Raw genomic sequence first — 10333 nt, forward strand, 5'->3', positions numbered from 1 at the left:
TTCATTGCTAAGGGGAAGGAGACAAGTAGAACCAGGGAAGGGCTCTTCACCAGCACATCTATCCCAGCTTTCATCTTTCTAAACAGCTGAAGTAGTGAACAAAAGTTCAGTGTCTTGGCTGAAAGTCAGCAGTTTGGGTAATGAAAACCACCCCAGGGACTGGAATGTTTCCATTTGGTTTGGGTCCTGTGTTTCTCTTAGGAATAGAGAAATCCCCCTCTCCCTGCAATCCATCAGCACCGTGTGGAGGCAATGCTGTCTACATGAAAATGCAGATTTTGTCCTATAACCATGTGGAGTGATGTGTGGGAGCCTTTATGCTGACAGTGACACCACCAGCCAGCTCATCTGCTTTCTTGAAGGCTCATCTGTTTAATTACCCTTAACTCCTGGTCTGCAGGAGATTTTGAGGTCTGTATTTTCATGCACTTTTGCTTGTTCTTAGATCAACAAGGCTTAACCTACACTTTCTGTCCAGAAGAAACACTTGCATTTTGAGCTAAGTTTGACCTAAGCAATTGGGAAATTTTGGCCCTACCTTCTAGGTAAGAAGCTAGGTCAGTTATCTAGTTTTTCTCCACCTCCATGGAGTGACTGTCTCAGCAGGCAAATTCAAAAAGGACACCAAAATCTCCGTAACAGATATTCTGGCATCTTCCCTTTTGTGAGCCTAAACCCATGTCTGTATCACCCAGCCAACCTCTGCTCTTATATACAGATTTCTGTGCAAATCCTGTGATCTACAAACTCTGTGATAGTCCCTTAAAATTGTCACAAATGAGCTGCAAGAAGTAAGAGCAGAACAGTTCCTAGCTGGCAGCCGTGGCTGGAGTTTTTCCCTTCCAGAGGCAAACATGTAGCCTAAATGTGTAAGAAATACCTGCAAATGTGATGGGATCAGGAGGGAAAGCTGAGAAGAGGCCATGGCACTTTGGACATACCAAATGATGCTCAGGTCCTTCACAGCCAGGGAGACACAGCAGAATCACACAGGAACACAGAATATGCTGCACTGGAAGGGACCCACAAGGATCACTGAGCCCCTGTTAATGGCCCTGTGTTTATGGCTAGGTCTCCACTCCTGTATCCAGTGCCACATCAGCCCATTTCTGTAACAACCCAGCAAAGAAGAACAGTTTGCAGTTTACTTCCAGATACCAGACAGTACCAAATTTGATGGTTTTTAGTTTGTTTATTTCCCCTGACAAGGACATCTGTTTACTAGAACTCATCTCCAGCGTTAGTGAACATCAAAAGGGACGTCTGTGAGACTGCAGCTGGATTTAGATGGTACAAAGCCCTTCAAGTGACTGTTTAAATTTCTTTTTCTCTTCTGCATCCCCAATCTCCAAATAAAAATGGGCTAATTTTAAATGTGTCTCCAGCTTTTTCCATTTTATTTAATGTGTCTTCCTAACTTGTGCTTCAGGATCACCTTTGGGGTGAAGTGTAGCATTTTTTGATTTAGAAAAAAAAACAGAATCAGAAAATAATAGCTATCCTAAAAGATATATATCTATCTTCAATAAAAGTAGGCAACTGGGGAGGTGGGGAGAAGTGAGTAAAGTGAGGAAGATTTTTGTTATTCCTCTGATATCAACCAGCATACACTTAATCTCAGGGAGATCTGATTTAGGAGTGCTGTGAATTCATGTCCTATGCCTATATGACTGTTTATTTAGTTGTGAATTGATTGATTAGGAAATAAGTGCTTTTCAAGTTGACAGTATAAATAATGAAACTTTATTAGTGATATATGTGACACATTTAACAATGCTAATTTTCTGTACTGCTCTGTATAATTCACTTGCCTTTTTCAGTAGGCTGTAAACAATAGAAGGTTTGAGGGAAATCACTAATTTGTTGGCTTTCTAAAAAGCAATGGAAAGGAATCCAGGATTTAGGAATACTTCTAGAGTGCCATCTAGTGTGAAAAGAAATGAAGCCACAAGAAAATGGAACTCGAAACACAGCTTTGGAAAGCATGTCTCAATACACAGAACTACCTCTTCATTTTCCTTTACAGCTAAACACAGGCAGACACTAATGGATTTTATGTAATTTAATTATAACTGGGAATCTTTATTCATTTTTATTAAGTATACATGTATATATATATATGTATATATATATATACACACATATATATATACAATATACATATATATGGTAGAAATTATTCAAATTAATGCCCTCTCTGCTTTTTAGTTTTTGAAAAAAAATAACAAATGTCTGGCTTAGGCCCAGACTTAAGATTTGGTTTAATCACCTCATGTTCTCATGCTTCAAAGGCTTTGTCATTAATTCTTGATTTCATTTTCACTCTTTTAATTAAGTTACAGATCTTTGCATTTGAAACTGTGATATATAGAAATTGAAGACCACTGTTATGAAACAAGCTTTAAAACAAAAGAGATTAAAAAGCTGTGTTATTACCTCATTGTTCCCAGGTGCAGTTTTATCAGAGGTGGTGCTTGATCCTCCTTAGCAAAAGCACACCTCCTGTGGTCCTGGATTATAGCAGACTCACTGCTACCTTTAAAGCAGGTTTCTATAACCACTTATCCCAAATTATGTAGGTAATTTCCAGAGTGTCCTAAAACCCTAATTTGTCTGTCTGCAGATGCCAATTTTGCAAGTGTGGCCCCAGATTTAATGAGGAATATTTCAGGTACTCACTAAGATTTTCTTGCTTGCAGGGCTTGTTATGGGCAGTCTGGCAGAGGCTGGGGAAGAGGGCAGACCAGTCTGTGCAGGTGAGTACTTTTGTATTTGCCTACCTGGGGGATAGATTGAGAGCAACATTTTGCAATCCAGATGCCTTTCTGAGGAGGGATCCCATCTGGGCAGGTGTACTGTTACAGCTGCTTCCTGGAAGGTCACTTTGGTGATTTGAAAATAACATTTTATGCTCCTACAGTTTTCTTTATGTTCAATACCTGTCAAAGAATGCTGGTGCTGTGTTGGGAGTGTCCCCTAGGTTCATAAGTTTGGGAAAGACTTACAGCAATATCAGCTCTGAGAAGTGTTCCAACCAAGCATATCTGTGGTCAATGTGTTTGTCTTTTCAATCAAGAGCAAGAGAATTAAGTCTCTTCACTTTCTTTATACCTGTGTCTTAATTAATGCTCTTTAAATTTATCTTCAACCTATGGCCTCTTGCAGGCAACTATTTATGTCAGAGAAGAGCCGTGGTTATATTTGCACTGACTGGCTTTGGGATTTAGAAATGTTTTCAGTAAGCATGTCATCTGTCTGGGCTGTGGGTCTTTGAAAGGCAGAGATTTTATCTGTGGTGAAAGAAATACTTGCATTATGGAGGCTGAATATAGTGTGTTGTTATGGCCATTTGGTATACAACACTGGTAAGTTTATTGATCTCAAGATGAGATAAAAGAAAGGAATGACAAGAAAACTGATGAGAAAAGAAATGTGGAACTGGGAGAGGAAGATTTTTTTATTCCTGCTGAGTATTGCATGAGCTGTGAAGGAGGAGACTTACACCACTATCAGTGAGCAATTAGCAAAAAGGAGTAGGGAGGATGTGGTGTGCAAAGTACTGCTTCCTGCTGAGTTTAACCCTGGCTCTGCTTTTGCCTTTCTTCAGTCAAAAGAAAAATTATGTAGAGATCACCCTTGCAGATTATGCATTTGAAAAGCCATAAGGAGAAGAATTTGTCAAAGAAGAACTTTCATGGCAGAATGGGGAGTCCTCTTTCCAAATATGCTGCCAAGCTCCTGACAGCAATGTTGAGAAAGAAACAGGGGTGGGAAGGAGCAGATAGGAGGTGCTTTGCTACTAGGGAAGGTGTGTTTTCTAATGTGGTCAAAAAACAGACTGAGTATTTGCTGTAGAGTACTTTACCAGTTTAACAGGTCGATATCTCCCTATATCTAAGGTCTCTCAAATTCTTCTGGAAGAACACATTATTTCTCCCTTTGGAGGTGCCATGTAGGAGACCTCTGCTGACATTCTTTTCTGCTCTAGTGTAATTTCTCTGTATTTTTATGGTGCTGGGTAGGGTGGTTTGAGATGTGCACATGACCGAAATCTGGAGCAAAAGAAAGGGATTGGGATGGCAGCCCTGAACGGTGCGGACCTGTATCCATGAGTTACAGCAAATAGGCAATAAGGATCACTCTCTCCTGGGAGCTCCAGGCTGGATCTTATTCCTGTGATGGATGTGCCTGCAAGCAGGCAACTGCAGATGGGCACCATAAATAACTCCCATGTCACAGGAACAGCTCCTGGAGGCAGCGACAGCGGGAAAGTTGCGCTTTTCCTGCATTTCTATTTCACTTCTGCTTTCCCCATTGAGGTTGATTCATTCTGCTGCAGTTTCAAACAGATGCATTAGATCCTGTTAGGTTAAGTCTTGAAAGCTTGTTAGAGAAATGTTTCCAGTTTTCACCCTTATTGCCAAATCACTCCTGCTTGGATCTTGGTGTGTTCCTGAAGGAGTTGTGAAGGCAGACAGTCAGTGGTCTTGTAGAATCAGGAACTCAAACTTTATGCCCCTGAAGAAAAAAAATAGAAATTTGTACTTTTAGCTTAGGGATAAACTTGAACTCTTGAAGTTCCTCTGCTGTTTGACTCAAAGTATTTGATGATTTTCCCTATGGAAAGAAGATATCCTAATTCATGTTTTAAAATGTCTCCAGCTGATTGTGGGTATTTTTACTGCCTCTGAGCCAGTTATATTTCACTCATGAGAACCTTTATGCAAGCAGAAGAGCATCCATGCTCTTGAATTATTCTTGTTTAGCGAATATCTCTAAAATATTTGTGCAACTGTTTAAAATATGTGACTTGCACCAAATACACGTGTGAATACAGCATGAAAGAAAATATTTTTGTGCCCCGTTTGTGCCACAATCTTAAACCAGCTGAGGAGGACAGAAAGCACTTTTTACTACATCAAGTATCATTTCTGTCTGCTTTCAACTTGTTGGTCACTCTCTGTGCAATGAGTGTTGAGACTGGAAGTTTACTTGTATCTCTCAACAGGTTTCTTGTGGTGTTCTCTAACATTCTATTCTCACCAGCCTCTAAGAGTTTATTCTTTTTCATACTGAGATAGTCAACATTGCATTGAAGTGTCTGTTCCTGATGGCAATTCTTCATAGCTGCCATTAAATGTGATGAGTTCAGGCCAAAATACCGTGAAGTTAATGAAAGTCTTTGCATTGATTTTCATACTCTCCAGTGTTTGTGCTCCATATTCATTTCAGTGGGTGCTGGATCAATTGCCTCAGAATGCTCTGTAAGATTAGCCAGAAGTGGAAGTTAGGTACCATGGAAACAAAAGGCTCGAATGTAATCCATAGATGAGAATCTTATTGTCACAGATGAATTTACTTAGTTGATTTTCATATAAACACAAATATAAGGAAAAATACGTTGGCCTAGGTGTTGGTGTAAGGACTGTATCTTGTTAATTAGTCTGGTAAATATTTCATTAGCAACTGCAATAAAATATTGATTTTAGTGTCTCCATTAATCCATATTACTTTGGTTCTGTACTTTTTTCACTTTTAATAATTTAGCAAAATCTTTTTTTACTGGACACTTTCTCATCTAACTACCCCAGGATGTGAAACAAAATTTTTGTGGAAATATAATTATTTTTTTCCCTGTGCCATCTCTCCTAATTCAATTAATTACACATAATGTTATAACATTTGGTTTTATTTTATATATTAATATAAGCTAAAAAAGTTAATATTTTCTTGAAGAAAGCATTCTTCTCACACTCCTAAGACTCTAAAATGACTGTTGATAACATTAGCAGAGAACAATATTTTTGAATGGATGGTATACAAAAGAATCCCAATCCCTTTCCATGGGCAAGAGCAAAGCATTCTTACTTCAGAGAGTCTGGCCTATTTTGGAGAAGCTAGAAGCTTGAAGGAAAAAAAAAAACAAAGCAATATCTAGATACAAAGAAGGAAACAGAAGAAGTAAAATATCAAAAATCTTGCTGCTTTGCCTGTTTACCTTGCACACATGCAGAGGCATTAAGGTTAATAGTCAGGCCACCTAATTATCCTCATACAAACCTTTCCAACAATAGATGACAATTGTTTTCATTAGAACAGTTGAAGTCAAAGCACTGCTTTGACTAAATATGCTGAACACTTACCACTATTTGTAAAGGTAAAGTATGTGTTTAATCTCCTAATATTTTCAGTAGTACATTAGCACAGAATCCATTCATGACTTCCTATTTCTTTTCTTCTAGGAAGTCAAAATACAGGGTGGCTCTACCAGATCCTCAGTCTCAACTGTGTAGTTGCATGTTAACTTATAATGGTTAAATACATGTTAAATACCGAGTAAACACCTGGAAAATACATATTCAGCTTGATCTTCTAAAATCTGGTGTAAATGGAGAGTGGTATTTCCTTTGCATTTAATTTCTGTGGAAGTACTGGGCTTGTTTAATTCCTCTTAGTGCTGAAGAAATCTGCTGGCATTGGAGCTATTTACAGTGGCAGCATAATAAATATGGAAACAAAGACATTAACTGCACCAAAGTTTAACTGGCAGACTTTTGGCATAGTGTTTATGGTATGATCTTGGTCATCAAACCAGTGAGAGCAGTGGTTAATGCCCAATGGAGCAGCTAATTTCTGTCACATGGATATTTGTCTGGGAAATTAGCCTGGGTCTGAGCCAGATGGAATTGCACAGTTTCACTAACTTTGCAGCTCTATTAGTTTGAAGTCAGGAGAGCAGACATGGCCTTGACAAGCATATGATTCTGTGCTGCATTGCCTGTCCTGGGAAGCTGTTCAGCTTTTCTATATTTAACAGATGAAAATGTCTCCAGAGTTCATCAAACACACACTCAAGATATCACAGGCTGCAGCTGTCAGCTGGGAGCTCTGCAGTTCAAGGTTAATAGGACACTAATTAGTAAGTATATAGGGATATGAGCATGTAACACCCACTTTTTGAGCAAGTAGGAAAATGAATTAATAGTCAAGAGAAGGAGGGCCCTTCTCCAGCTGCCTCCAGCTCCCTGCAGCTCTCATTCCATCTTCCCACAAGCTCCCAGGGCAAGTGCTACAGCAAGTTCCTGCAGGCACAGCTGGGAGCACCAGGGAGCCTCGTAGGGTTGTCTGGCATGGGGAGAAAGCCAGGTTAGCCCTGGAGAAGGTCAGAGTCAGCCTCTGCACTGCTTTGCCCCTTCCAACCACGTCAGACACTGTGAAAGCCTGGTAATGTGGCAAAACCACTCCACATCCCCGGGTTATGGGAATCATCTGAGTGCCGGAGAAAAGCAGCAGAGAGAAACAGCCAGCTGACAAGCAGCCTCTCTTCTGGTGTCAGCAGGAATTGAGGGTAGGAGAAAGATAGATAGGATTGAAAATTGCTGGAACACTGAGTTGAATAATAACCAGGGAATGATCCTTCTTAAAGTGGAAAAGAGCAAGATTAATGTGCATTTTACCAAGAGATAACACTTTCACAATTACTATTAAGTATCTAGAAGTCTCTAATTCAAAATATGGATAATTTACTGTAAATCTTGCCACTGACTTCCATATTTTCAGGCTCTAAATTTAATAGCTGCAGGAAAAATTTGGTTCAATGTATGTAGCATCACACCCTTCTCAAATCTTTTCTTCTTTATAACAGCTATTCTTTCAGGACTCAAAAGCACATTTCATTGGTTAGAAATCCCATCTGTATAATTTTGAATTATCCAAGATAAGCCTGGGGGATAAAATTAAAAGCCAAGTTTGATGAGGTTGGTTCTTAACTTCCTTGTCATTTGGCTATCTGGGACATTGATGCTTTAGGTGGCTTTATGTCTGACAGCCCATATTCCTAGTAAATCCAAAATTAGTGACTTTGTGTTCACAGAGATCTCAAACTAATTTTTGTCAGAGACTTTTGAAAATGTAGGTTACACAAACTCATCTGTGGTTCAATAGCTTTGCTGCCTCCTCCTATAACTCAGCTTTTCATTTTTACCCAGATCATTCTCCATTGCATTCCTCCTATTACAATATATTCTCCTTAGTTTGCAGTCAGGCATTGGCAATGAATGGGAGGGAAGGTGAAAGCTTCATGCATCACAGAAGTAGCATAAGAAGGAAGAAGTTGCTCAGATGTCAAAGCAGTATTAAGTCTAACCAAAAGGATAGTACTATTACCTGGGAACATTCAGGGAAATGCATTGAAAATGACAGGCTGAAATTCTGTGAGTATGAAGAAAAGTGAAGCTGCCTTGTAGTGGGGAAAAAGGCAGTAATGAGTGAAGTGTACAGCTATAATATTGCTTTAGGAATTATTTCATGTTGTACTGTTAATTAAGGAGACAGCTCTACTCTTGTAGGCTTCTTTCTTAACTCAGGAGCAGAATTTCTACTTCTTACAGGATTGCTCCAGAGATGGGACTAAAAAGTCTTACTGGTATCAGCTGAGATCCTGTGAGCTTGAATCTGGGCCTTGGAGAAAGAGTGCCCTGAAGAGAAGCACACCGAGTCCCATTCACAAAAATGTATCTCTGGAAAGGTCTGTGCTGCCTTTGTCTTGGTGCCACAGAACATGGACACACCTGAGTCGTGGAGCGGCTGACACCAGACACAGCCACACCGCTCTGTGGGGTCAATGTGGCTTTGAGTTAGAAGTGAAGATGACTTTCAGTCCAGTTGGTGCAGTACAAGTTTTGTCCTACTGAGTTTTAATTAGCTGGCAGAAGTGTGAGCAGTGAAACTGTAAGCCTGAGGTGGTTGCTTGATAAACCTTTGTGATGCTGGGATTTGATAACTGGAATGACCCAGTGACATTACAGCAATTTTATTTGTTAGGAAAACACAGGCATGGTATTCTCAACTTATAACACTGGGTTGCTCCTCAGAATGTCTCTCTAGTTAATAGTAAAGTACAAAAGTGATGTTAACCAAGATAATAAGATAGCAAATACTGATGGAAATTTGATTGCAAATGAGCGATTTGCGTAGCAAATAAGAATTAGATACCCTAATGTGTTAACCAAATAAGAATCAGGAAACACTTGGGAAATTAATGTGTAAAGTAGACAAAATAAAGCATTCAAGGCATGCTGGTCCCTGGATGTATTTTTTTTCCTTTCCCAATTGTCAAGCCATAGGATGAAGGTTACAAGTGGGGAAGAGATAGCCCATTTCTTCTGCATCAACTTTGTTCACAGGAAACTTTAGTTTTAGAAATAAGCGAGGCCTGAATTTCCAGAGTGAGTCTGTAGTTCTTGCAACCATCTCAGACAGATGTATTAATTCAGGCAGTAGCAGACATCAACCCTACAGCTGAAACTGTTTCTGCAATGTTTCCAGCTGTGCTGCCCAATCCAGTTTAGAATCCACTGTCTTATCTGAGCACCTGAGACACTCTCCACAAACACAGTGTTCTTGGTTAGAGATTTCATTACCTGAATATTTTCTTTGATAACCATCTTTCGCATCAACTTTGTCCTGTTTGTGCTATGGCTATTTTGAACCTTCTGAAGTGTCTTTTCTCATGTTGCTATTTGTGTCTTCAAACAGCAGAATCATGTCATCTTGGTAGCTAAGAAAAACCAGTGTCCTACTGCTGTAAGCACTGTATCGATGCTCAGAATGAGACTCTGACCTCTCTAAACAGACTGCAATTAGAAGGGACCAGGCAGAAGGAAAATTCTACCTTTGTTGGGCTAATACAAGATAAATTCCAGGGATACATAGATTAACTGCCCTACTGCACATGGGAACCTCTGTTGAGATGGACATTGCATACAAACCTCCTGAGTCCCTGTCTAACACTTTATTTACTCTTTCATTGTGCACCTCCTTACCCTTTGTCAGGGGTCTTTGTTCCATGACAAAATCCAGGAGGACTTTATTTGACAGAGAAAGCAAGTCATAAAGTTTATAGTTTTCCATTCATTATTCTTTTCCCTTTTATTTAATAGTATATAAAAATTGTTTTAGAACCTTTTAATGAATCCAATACTTTATACAGTGCTGTAATTACTTTGATGCAAGTGTCTAATACCACAGCCAATCTGTCTTTTACACTTTTTAAAAGCAAGTGAAGCACTTATTTCCCTAGTAAATCTTGTGCTTTTCTAACAGAAACTGATTTTAAAAATAGGGAAGGGGAAAAAATAGGGTCACTGATATTCTTACAAGCTGTCTGCAAAGCACTATTATAAAAATAATTGCATTTTCAGCTAATCAAAGATGTGTTTAGAACTTGTTCTGCAGGAATTATACATTCAGAACTTAGATGGAGCTTTCAATAGCTGCATGCCTGAGTCTTCCAAAGAGGCCAGGATATGCTATTCAGTACCATAAATTCTTA

General features: G+C 39.3%; 1 long non-coding RNA gene across 2 annotated transcripts; it reads left to right on the top strand.

Moving 5' to 3' along the window:
* The first annotated feature begins 2472 nt into the window (after positions 1 to 2472).
* LOC148183797 (uncharacterized) lies at positions 2473 to 9089 on the top strand. 2 transcript variants are annotated; one of them, XR_015773263.1, is made up of 3 exons: positions 2473 to 2575; positions 2700 to 2756; positions 8391 to 9089. It is a non-coding gene; the product is annotated as an uncharacterized LOC148183797 (long non-coding RNA). The 2 variants fall into 2 exon arrangements; XR_015773262.1 differs by having other exon boundaries at positions 2495 to 2579.
* The last annotated feature ends 1244 nt before the right edge of the window (positions 9090 to 10333 follow it).

The sequence above is a fragment of the Pseudopodoces humilis genome, chromosome 9 (genome assembly GCF_049639895.1).
Source record: "Pseudopodoces humilis isolate 2021_Gansu_Grassland_sample_001 chromosome 9, ASM4963989v1, whole genome shotgun sequence".
Taxonomy (NCBI): domain Eukaryota; kingdom Metazoa; phylum Chordata; class Aves; order Passeriformes; family Paridae; genus Pseudopodoces; species Pseudopodoces humilis.